At 47.1% G+C, this 12,593-nt stretch overlaps 1 pseudogene; it reads right to left on the bottom strand.

The window, feature by feature from the left end:
* Nucleotides 1-833: 833 nt before the first annotated feature.
* Nucleotides 834-951, bottom strand: LOC124709208 (annotated as a pseudogene).
* Nucleotides 952-12,593: the final 11,642 nt, after the last annotated feature.

The raw sequence follows: 12,593 nt of genomic DNA, 5'->3' as shown, positions 1-12,593 counted from the left end.
CGGCCTTTGTGGCCGAGCGGTTCTAGGCGCTACAGTCCGGAACCGCGCGACTGCTACGTCGCAGGTTGGAATCCTGCCTCGGGCATGGATGTGTGTGACGTCCTTAGGTTAGTTAGGTTTAAGTAGTTCTAAGTTCTAGGGGACTGATGACCTCAGATGCTAAGTCCCATTGTGCTCAGAGCCATTTGAACCATTTGAACTGACGACGTTAAGGAAGAGCAGAACTTTCAACCAGTTATCTCAGGCGAAGGCAAGAAATCGATTACATGCAAACTGGTCGATGCTCACCGTTTTCAAACGCAGTGCTGTAGTCTCCACAAATAGGTTCCGCAGATCTCCATCCATGTGAGTACTCGATAACGGTGAAGGCAGGATTTAGCCGAGGCCTCCATTGATACTAACTGAAACCACCAAATTACTTTTGCTTTGAAGCATGAACGCCAGCACATACCGAGGCTACACCGGCCGGCCCCATCTAAAGTTCCGTGTGACAATGTATACAGAACACAGCCTCTCCCAGTACAGGCCCCACACTAGGACTGTTGATATTTTTAATATCGCGAATCCGATACATCGATATTTAAAAAAAAATGTCATGCTGGCCCCCCAACATCGAAGAAGGTATTGATATAGTGACGAAAAGGATACCGACCTCCGGAACAGGCCATGAAGGTCCAACGGTACCGACCGGCCGCCGTGTCATCCTTAGCCTACAGGCGTCACGGGATGCGGATATGGAGGGGCATGTGGTCAGCACACAGCTCTCCCGGAGCCGCTACTTATCAGTCAAGTAGCTCCTCAGTTTGCCTCACAAGGGCTGGGTGAACCGCGCTTGCCAACAGCGCTCAGCAGACCGGATGGTCACCCATCCAAGTTCTAGCCCAGCTCGACAGCGCTTAACTTCGGTGATCTGACGGGAACCGGTATTACCACTGCGGCAAGGCCGTTGGCGTTTAAACTTTTTGTATTCTGCCGTACGGCAGGTCTTGTCATAGGGGAAGCCTCGTCAGAGAGGTCCACCACATGAGCGTCTAGGGAAGTGATTCCAGTGGTGGTTTCCCGTTGCCTTCCACTGCTGATGATGAACTAATAATGAGGACCTCACAACACTCAGTCCGTGAGCGGAGAAAATCTCCGACCCAGCCGGGAATCGAACCCGGGCCCCTTGGCATGACACACCGCCGCACTGACCACTCAGCTATCGGGACGGACATATCGACCTAAAGCCCTACAAAAATATCGGCTCCACATGGTAAATATACTGCCGGTTTTAGAGCTGTATATTTAAATATTGATTTATTATTAGATATTCTGTACATCAGCAAGCTAGAAGCCTGCTTATGCATCTTGGAGCAACAATTGAAAGGATAAACACTTTGCTAACAATGTAAGTCACACGATAGGTGTCCGGTGGGTCGGTCGTTCGGCCTCGTCACATATCGGATTTGTCCGGAACACTTTATATCGACTTCCCAGTTTTTTTCATTTCTACCAATGCCAGTGACCTAGCAGTTGTTGTGTTAGAATTGCGTGGTTAAGTTAAATGCAGTTTCTGTTGGTAGCACCGAGCGCCGATTACGTCAGCATTTCCCCTCACATGTCTCCGCCCACCGCAAAGACCAATCTTGTCATTAAGATTTTTGTTCGTCATACTCTGCAGTTGTTTTTGAAGAATGTCGATGTGACGAAATAGCGTACTAGTTGTGTTACAATTCTGTTCTGCTATTTCTCCACATCGGAAATCTTGTTATTCCATTCACACCGCCACGCCCAGTGCAATCGGACTTCCTCTTTGTGCCGCCTTTAACTGCTTCGCACAGTCAAAGAGAAAGATTGGACGTGATGAAAGCACAAAAAGTAGTAAGACTCCTTCACACAGGAAAAGGAAAATTACACTACTGGCCGTTAAAATTGCTACACCACGATGACGTGCTACAGACGCAAAATTTAACCGACAGGAAGAAGATGCTGTGATATGCAAATGATTACCTTTTCAGAGCATTCACACAAGGTTGGTGCCGGTGGCGATAACTACAACGTGCTGACATGAGAAAAGTGTCCAACCGATTTTTCACACACAAACAGCAGTTGACTGGCGTTGCCTGGTGAAACGTTGTTGTGATGCCTCGTGTAAGGAGGAGAAATACGTACCGTCACGTTTCCGACTTCGATAAAGGCCGGTTTGTAGCCTATCGCGATTGCGGTTTATTGTATCGCGACATTGCTGCTCGCGTTGGCCGATATCCAATGAGTATTAGCAGAATATGGAATCGGTGGGTTCAGGAGGGTAATACGGAACGCCGTGCTGGATGCCAACGGCCTCGTATCACTAGCAGTCGAGATGACAGGCACCTTATCCGCATGGCTGTAACGGATCGTGCAGCCACGTCTCGATCCCTGAGTCAACAGATGGGGACGTTTGCAAGACAACAACCATCTGCACGAACAGTTCGACGACGTTTGCAGCAGCACGGATTATCATCTCGGGAGACCGTGGCTGCATCACAGACAGGAGTGCCTGAGTTGGTGTACTCAGCGACAAACCTGGGTGCACGAATGGCAAAACGTCATTTTTTCGGATGAATCCAGGTTCTGTTTACAGTATCATGATCGCCGCATCCGTGTTTGGCGACATCGCGGTGAACGAACATTGGAAGCGTGTATTCGTCATCGCCATACCGGCGTACCATCTGGCGTGATGGTATGGGTTGTCATTGGTTACACGTCTCGGTCACCTCTTGTTCCCATTGGCGGCACTTTGAACAGTGAACGTTAAATTTCAGATGTGTTACGACCCGTGGCTCTACCCTCCATTCGATCCCTGCGAAACCGTACATTTTAGCAGGATAATGCACGACCACATGTTGCAGGTCTTGTACGGGCGTTTATGGATACAGAAAATGTTCGACTGCTGCCCTGGCCAGCACAGTCTCCAGATCTCTCACCAATTGAAAACGTCCGGTCAATGGTGGCCGAGCAACTAGCTCGTCACAATACGCCAGTCACTACTCTTGATGAACTGTGGTAACGTGTTGAAGCTGCATGGGCAGCTGTACCTGTACACGCCAAAATAAAAATATCGGCCCTCGATATTGCGCTTTCGAAATCAATACATCGATGTACTGGGGAGAAACAGATAGCACATAAATATCGATACTACCTGGAAAATCAATCGACATCGGTATTTTATCAACAGCCCTACCCACATCTGAACGGGACAGGTACTATTCATCAATTCAAAGCGAAAGGATTCAGGCCTGGCTAACACTTCAGCCAAGGCATAGGGCAGAGCGCGAAGACAGACTCCCTCCGAGCCAGCCGCATACCAACTACCGATGGCACGAATCGTCCGCCTCCTAGCTGGCAGCGATACCATGCATCCACGGTATGGATGTAAGTGTTTGAGATAGACTGCGGACTGGCTCACATGGATCACGTGGGGAAAAAGAAAAGGGAACTCTTGGGTTTGCTGATAACTAAACATGTACACTGAAGCTCCAAAGAAACTGGTATAGGCATGCGTATTCAAATACACAGAAATGTAAACAGGCAGAATACGGCGCTGAGGTCTGCAACGCCTATACAAGACAAGTGTCAGGCGCAGTTGTTAGATCGGTTACTGCTGCTACAATGGCAGGTTATCAATATTTGTGGTTTTGAACGTGGTGTTATAGTCGGCGCACGAGCGTTGGGATACAGCATCTCTGAGGTAACGATCACGTGGGAATTTTCCCGTGCGACCATTTCACGAGTGTACCGTGAATATCAGGAATCTGTCGGAACATCAAATCTCAGACATCGCTGCTGCCGGAAAAAGGTCTTGCAAGAACGGGACGAACGACAACTGAAGAGAATCGTTCAACGTGACAGAAGGGCCAATTCGCTACTCACAAGGGAACCTCCGCATCGCACCACCCTCAGATTTAGTTATCAGTTGGCACAGTGGATAGGCCTTGAAAAACTGAACACAGATCAATCGAGAAAACAGGAAGAAGTTGAGTGGAACTATGAAAAAATAAGCAAAATATAGAAACTGAGTAGTCCATGTGCAAGATATGCAATATCAAGGACAGAGCGAGCTCAGGAGCGCCGTGGTCCCGTGGTTAGTGTGAGCAGCTGCGGAACGAGATGTCTTTGGTTCAAATCTTCCCTCGACTGAAAATTTTACTTTTTTTATTTTCGCAAAGTTATGATATGTCCGTTCGTTCATTGACGTCTCTGTTCACTGTAATAAGTTTGGTGTCTGTGTTTCGCGACCGCACCGCAAAACCGTCCCATTAGTAGACGAAAGGACGTGCCTCTGCAATGGGAACCGAAAACATTTGATCGCAAGGTGATAGGTCAACCGATTCCTCCACAGGTAAACAACACGTCTGATATATTCTATACGAGACTGGGGACGGCATGTGCGTCACATGACAGGAATATGTTGTCGACCCACCTAACTTGTACACTTGGCGAATGGGTAAAAAGATTCTTCTACCTTGCCCGATTTAGGTTTTCTTGTGGATGTGATAATCACTCCCAAAAAAGTGGTGAAAACATAAGAGTTTGTCAGATAATAAATGTCTGAAAATAAGAAATTAAACTTTTCACTCGAGGGAAGACTTGGACCAAGGACCTCTCGTTCCACAGCTGCTCACGCTAACCACGGGACCACGGCACTCCTGAGCTCAGACTATCCTTGTTGTTGCCTATCTTACCACGAACTACTCAGTTTATATATTTTTGCTTATTTTTTTCATAGTTCCACTCAACGTCTTCCTGTTTTCTCGGTCGATCTGTGTTCAGTTTTTCAAGGCCTATCCACTGTGCCAACTTAAAACTAAATCTGAGGGGGGTGCGATGGGGAGGTTCCCTTGTCAGTGTCATTCAGAGACGTACAGTGCAATGTGATGGAGCAGTACCGGTACAGTTTCGCAGAAGTCACTGACATGCACGTTGTGTATGGGGAAGTAGCGTACGTTGGAATTCTCTCCCTGCTGAAAGGCTGGACAGGGAACGATTCCCTAGCAGCATGATCCGCCACGACGAGTCTTTCTCTCAATCGACGAATGCGGGAGATGACCGGGCAACGCGGGGACCAGTCACACACTCGTTTTTGAAGATGAGGTGCTGGAACGTGTTGGAGCGGTCGCCAGTACAAGTACTCGTCGCATTGCGCGTGAAATGGGTGCTGCAGTACTAGCCTGTGGCGAGTACTCCACCAACAACAATTACACCCATATCACCCACAACGAGTCCATGCATTGCCTGTGAGTGACTTTGCACCAAGGGTCGCATTGTGTCAGTGGTTGCTCCAATAATGAACTGATCGACCCTGTTTTCTGCAGATCGTGCTATTTGCTGACGAGGCCTCATTTGATCGTGATGATATTCCGAACAGCAAAATGAGGTGCACCCCACACTGTAGTAGAACCACTCCATCAAGTACGTTTTGCTGTGAATATCTGGGCGGGCATTGTAGGCGGCAATCTGATTGGGCCATATTTACTACGTGGCCGTCTGAATAGCCACCTGTACTTCAGGTTCGTGCAAAGAGTTCTACCTGAGTTGTTGGAGAACGTGACCTTGGCTGTTCGTAAGAGGGTGTGAATATAACGTGACGGTGCACCGCCCCACTTCAGTATGGATGTCCACAACCATCTCGGTACTGTATTTCCTGCCGGCCGGGGTGGCCGGGCTATTCTAGGCGCTACAGTCTGGAACCGCGCGATCGCTACGGTCGCAGGTTCGAATCCTACCTCGAGCATGGATTTGTGTGATGTCCTTAGCTTAGTTAGGTTTAAGTAGTTCTAAGTTCTAGGGGACTAATGACCACAGCAGTTAAGTCCCATAGTGCTCAGAACCATTTGAGCATTTTTGAACTGTATTTCCTGGTCGCCGGATTGGAAGGGGAAGTTCTATTCCATGGCTTGCGAGGTCTCCTGACCTGACCACCCTTGATTAAATCCTATGGGGATATACAGAGTGTTACAAAAAGGTACGGCCAAACTTTCAGAAAACATTCGTCACACACAAAGCAAGAAAATATGTTATGTGGACATGTGTCCGGAAACGCTTACTTTCCATGTTAGAGCTCATTTTATTACTTCTCTTCAAATCACATTAATCATGGAATGGAAACACACAGCAACACAACGTAACAGCGTGACTTCAAACACTTTGTTACAGGAAATGTTCAAAATGTCCTCCGTTAGCGAGGATACATGCATCCACCCTCCGTCGCATGGAATCCCTGATGCGCTGATGCAGCCCTGGAGAATGGCGTATTGTATCACAGCCGTCCACAATACGAGCACGAAGAGTCTCTACATTTGGTACCGGGGTTGCGTAGACAAGAGCTTTCAAATGCCCCCATAAATGAAAGTCAAGAGGGTTGAGATCAGGAGAGCGTGGAGGCAATGGAATTGGTCCGCCTCTACCAATCCATCGGTCACCGAATCTGTTGTTGAGAAGCGTACGAACACTTAGACTGAAATGTGCAGGAGCTCCATCGTGCATGAACCACATGTTGTGTCGTACTTCTAAAGGCACATGTTCTAGCAGCACAGGTAGAGTATCCCGTATGAAATCATGGCGGTGTATCGAGGAAGTACAGTACAAACTAAAATGAACTCTAACATGGAAATTAAGCGTTTCCGGACACATGTCCACATAACATTTTTCTTTATTTGTGTGTGAGGAATGTTTCCTGAAAGTTTGGCCGTACCTTTTTGTAACACCCTGTATAGAGTCACTTGTGTGTGAGATCTCAGTGGGTATGGAGATGGAATTAGTTTACCAGAGTCGTAGCTGCCTGTGATGTGATTCGAAATACACAAGGGATATTTGTCAGAGTGCATCATAATCTTGGTCGTCGATGTCGTACTTGAATTGAATTCGATGACTGTCAGTTTTAGCACGTTTTATAAGACAAAGTACAAATGGTACGTTCATTGTGCCCATGATGGGCCGCGCGGTGTAGCCGTGCGGTCTTAGGGTAGCTTGCCGCGGTTCGTGAGGCTCCCCCCGTCGGAAGTTCGAGTCCTCCGTTGGGCATGGGTATGTGTGTGTTGTCTTCAGCGTAATTTAGTTTAAGTTGGATTAAGTATTGTGTAAGCCTAGGGACCGATGACCTCAGCAGTTTGGTCCCATAGAACTTCCCACAAATTTCCAAATTTTGTCCATGGTGGTATTTGCAGTTAACTGTAACTAATGTAAATAAAAAAGTTCATAGTAATGTGATTTTATTCTTCTTTTCTACTTAAGCTGACTTCTCCGACCGCAGTTTCCCTACCTCAAATTGTTCAGTACGTCCTATTAAATATTTGCACGCTCTAGTGGAAACATCCTGTCTATTACCTCCTCCCACGCATATCTTGCAAAAAGACGTTGAACGTAATGTTGAGAGATTCGAGCTCACACGGACGCCTACGAGCAATCTTTGTTCCTCGCACCATTCGCGGCTGGAACAAAAAAGTAGGGGGGAAGGGGAGGAGGGGGGGTTTAGTGACAGTGGTACAAAAAGTGCCCTCTGCCACACACCATAAGGTTATTTGTGGAGTATAGATCCTGATGTAGACGCAGATATAGTGCTGTATGGCTACAACAAAGGCTTGGCTTGGCTTGGCTTACGGAGCGAGGATATTCAGCGAGATAGGCATTGGGCAACTGCTGATAAGCGCAGAAATGCGATCGCAGTACTGGGCAGCTGCGCAGATACTCCGACGTTGGTGACATTCCCCGAGGTCGAAAAGACCGTGTGACCGAAGGCGCTCGCATGAAGCAGAAACAGAGCTGCGATGTCCTGTTTTCTCTGTACACTATCGTACTACCCGGCGTTGCCCGGGCATGTACACTACTGGCCATTCAAATTGCTACACCAAGAACAAATCGAGGTGATAAACGGGTATTCATTGGACAAATATATTATACTAGAACTGACATGTAATTACATCTTCACGCAATTTGGGTGCATAGAACCTGAGAAATCAGTACCCAGAACAACCACAACCACCTCTGGTCGTAATAACGGCCTTGATACACCTGGGCATTGAGTCAAATAGAGCGTGGATGGCCTGTACAGGTGCGCTGCCCATGCAGCTTCAACACGATACCACACTTCATCGAGAGTAGTGACTGGCGTATTGCGACGAGCCAGTTGCTCGGCCACCATTGACCAGACGTTTTCAGTTGGTGAGAGATCTGGAGAATGTGCTGGCCAGGGCAGTAGTCGAACATTTTCTGTATCCAGAAAATTCCGTACAGGACCTGCAACATGCGCTCGTGCATTATCCTGCTGAAATGTAGGGTTTCGCAGGGGTCGAATGAAGGGTAGAGCCACGGGTCGTACGACATCTGATATGTAACGTCTACTGTTCAAAGTGCCGTCAGTCCGAACAAGAGGTGACCGAGACGTGTAACCAATGGCAGCCCGTACCATCACGCCGGGTGATACGCCAGTATGGCGATGACAAATACACGCTTCCAATATGCGTTCACCGCGATGTCGCCAAACACGGATGCGACCATCATGATGCTGTAAACAGAACCTGGATTCGTCCGAAAAAATGACTTTTTGACATTCACGCACCCAGGTTCGTCGTTGAGCACACCATCGCAGGCGCCCCTGTGTGTGATGCAGCGTCCAGGGTATCCGCAGCCGTGGTCTCCGAGCTGATAGTCCATGCTGCTGCAAACGTCGTCGAACTGTTCGTGCAGATGGTTGTTGTCTTGCAAACGTCCCCGTCTGTTGACTCAGGGATCGAAACATGGCTGCACGATCCGTTACAGCCATGCGGATAAGATACCTGTCAACTCGGCTGCTAGTGATACGAGGCCGTTGGCATCCAGCACGGTGTTCCGTATTACCCTCCTGAACTCACCGATTCCATATTGTGCTAACAGTCATTGGATCTCGACCAACGCGAGCAGCAATGTCGCGATACGATAAACCGCAATCGCGATAGGCTACAATCCGACCTTTATCAAAGTCGGAAACGTGATGGTAAGCATTTCTTCTCCTTACACGAGGAATCACAACAACGTTTCACCAGGCAACGCCGGTCAATCGTTGTTTGTGTATGAGAAATCGGTTGGAAACTTTCCTCATGTCGGCACGTTGTAGGTGTCGCCACCGGCGCCAACCTTATGTGAATGCTCTGAAAAGCTAATTATTTGCATATCACAGCATCTTCTTCCTGTCGGTTAAATTTCGCGTCTGTAGCACGTCATCTTCGTGGTGTAGCAATTTTAATGGCCAGTAGTAAATGTAGTTCTGGCAATACCGGCCATGAACTTCTTCTTCTGTGCGGGACCTGGTAAGAATGTCTTCCACGAGTAATGAGTGTGTTGGGTAGGGACAGTACGAATGTAGTGTGTGGACATACAAGGTGAGAACGTGGGTCTCGCGGGAGTCGTGCGCGAGATAGTCCCGGCAGCCGCGCTATCCTCTGTGCCCTCGGTGGCTCAGCTGGGTAGAGCTTCTGCTATGTAAGCAGGAGATCCCGGGTTCGAGTTCGGGTCATGACACACATTTTCACCTGTCCTCGTTGATATATGTCAACGCCCGGTAGCAGCTGAAGGCATTAATATAATTCTAACCTGTGAGGTTGTTTTGGTACCCGGCACAACTCATTGCTAATTCTTTGATCTTACCGCCGGTAGTCCGAACCTCAGCCGAGGCCAAGCGCTTCGTTGGCTTCGATTTATCGCTCGTACGCACTAACAAGAGAAGCCACGGCATTCGGATCACAGATTTACTTCGAACTTTGTACACCTTTAGCAGGCCATGAAAACAATATAACGTGCAAGTGGTAAGATGCACTACTCTAGCAATTCCGAGAAAATCGCAATAGAAGTTTTACGCTTCTATTATGTAACTGACGTATCTGCGCGAAGGTGCCTGTCGTAAGAAGTCGTTGCAGTCAAGTGTTCGCGTTTTGCCGGAAGGTCGTGGTCAAGGCGATGGTTCGAATCTAGCTAATACTTATATTTTAATCTATAGTTTTTCATCACTGGTCACATTATTTAATTTATATGACATTTGAGAGGTAATATAATAAAAAGAAAAACCAGCCCGCCCGGTTGGCCCTGCGGTCTAACGCGCGGCGGATTCTTGTCGAGGTCCGGTGAACCGGCCAGTCTTTGGATGGCTTTTAGGCGGTTTTCCATCTGCCTCGGCGAATGCTGGCTGGTTCCCCTTATTCCGCCTCAGTTACACTATGTCGGCGATTGCTGCGCAAACAAGTTCTCCACGTACGCGTACACCACCATTACTCTACCACGCAAACATAGGGGTTACACTCGTCTGGTGTGAGACGTTCCCTGGGGGGCCCACCGGGGGCCGAACCGCACAATTACCCTGGGTTCGGTGTGGGGCGGCGGAGGGGTGAAGTGGACTGCGGTAGTCGTCGTGGTGTTGTGGACCACTGCGGCTGCGGCGGGGACGGAGCCTCTCCGTCGTTTCTAGGTCCCCGGTTAACATACAATACAATACAGTAAAAAAGAAAAACCACGTCTATTTGCATGAAGTATGTGGAAGAAGTTTCAGTTTTTGTTTTCCATGTCTGTATGACAAATACCATCTTGCAACGTGTGATGTAGAGAGCACATCAGACGAGTAACTGTACATTATTCTTGTAGTCTGCCACATTGTGACTTACTATATTACTGATTTTGAATAGCATCATTCGCATGATTATTTATCGAGGTTTGACTTGGGATTTCCGTGCCTGCCTCTCGTCCTCGAAAATTTAATGACAAATAGTAAATACTCAAATAACGTATGAAATTCACTACAACTTCATGAAAATACACGTGTTTTTATTTCATTATATTGTCTCTCAAATGTCATACAAATTAAATAATGTGACCAGTGATGGAAGAAATGTAGATTAAAAAAAAGTGTTCAGCGAATTTGAGCCGTCGTCTCGTCAACGATCTTGTTCCAACGCACGAACGCTAACCGCTTGACCACAACTTCATACAGCCGGTGCCTACGAATAGGTACATCAGTTACATAATAGACGCGTAAAACATACGTTGCGATTTTCTCGGAATTGCTAGAGTAATGAACCATAGTTCTTGAATATTATGTTGTTTTAATGGCCTAGTAAAGACGTGCAAAGTTTGGAATAAATCCGTGGTCCCAAAGTTGTGGCCTCCCCTTGTAAGTAAATTTCGGCCAACGAAGCGGTTGGATGTCATTCGTTGCTCTAGCGTGTATCCGCCTATAGCCGAACAAATTTTGTCCAGCGTCTGTAGTAACAGATGAGCGCTTCGGTGTGCGTGGTATAACAAAAGGCACAAACAGTATAGTGTATTCTAAACGAAAATATTTGTTCTAGCCGTAATATATGGATTTTTATTGTTTCAAAAACCGCCGAATTATGCACGGATAATCCGCAAACCAGATAACCGTAAGCTTGCTGTATTAATAACTGAACTCAGGTGCTTGTGGCTGGCTGACCATTAATATGCAACACACACACACACACACACACACACACACACACACCCTGGCGGAGTTGAGCGCTTTTTATTCTGTGCAAAATGAACACATCTATTCGTCTCGATTGCCTAACGCCCCAGATTACATAACATCACATTTAAATTTGGATGTGATGCGGAAAAAATGCGCGCAGACAGAAAATAAACACCAGAAATCGTCAGTGCAGCTCGTAATACGTGTTCCGGTTTATACATGGTAGTATTTTAAAAATACACGGAAAAAGCGCTCTATGTAGAATAAGCTGTAAAAAAAGTTGCCTCTGCTACTGTCAATCAGTGTCAATGTCTCAAGCAGAACAGCTACGTTACGTATGGTATTTCACGATGTTAATTAACATGTTAAAACAGAACATAACAACGCATAGTATAACAATACCATATCAACCTTTAGATGCATGTCACATTGTAACATTCATCTTCTTCTCTTTTTCAGGTAAGGCTCTCCTCATGAAAGCTGTTGGTATGTGGGAGTTTTATTTCCGCCTGTCACGAGTGGTGTATGAAGTGCACACATGCCATCCGCTCGACCATAATGCCTTGCTGGCCGTACACGCTAACGTCCAGCTCAGATCCTCGCTTAGCAGAAACACTAGTCCCTCCCGGGCGCGTAGTCTATTGCGAAGATGTGAATTTGGAACGCCAGCTGCACCATATCCCGAGAAGAAAGGAGTACTGGTTGGTGGTGCTTTATTACTCTTTCATCATACAGTTCTCAATAGCCTATTCAGTTATTTTCAAAAACCTTACATTTTACGAATTTTGATAAAACAGTTGCCAAAATTACAAACAGAGTGAGAAAAAGGTATGAAGTCAATAGCATCATCCCGTACTTCCAAAGTAGGTATAAATTAACATCTTCCAGAAGATTGTGGAAATTCTGTGTGTTTTCTTTGCTGAACCCACGAGCCCTGTTATAGGATGTTCATGCAGACTTGGTTTGTGACCGAGCGAGGTGGCGCAGTGGCTAGCACACTGGACTCCCATTCGGGAGGACGACGGTTCAAACCCGCGTCCGGCCATCTTGAGATAGGTTTTCCGTGATTTCCTTAAATCGCTTCAGGCAAATACCGGGATGGTTCCGTTGAAAGGACACGGCCGAT

This window comes from Schistocerca piceifrons, chromosome 7, assembly GCF_021461385.2.
Source record: "Schistocerca piceifrons isolate TAMUIC-IGC-003096 chromosome 7, iqSchPice1.1, whole genome shotgun sequence".
Taxonomy (NCBI): domain Eukaryota; kingdom Metazoa; phylum Arthropoda; class Insecta; order Orthoptera; family Acrididae; genus Schistocerca; species Schistocerca piceifrons.
This window is presented reverse-complemented; position numbering and strand designations above follow the sequence as displayed.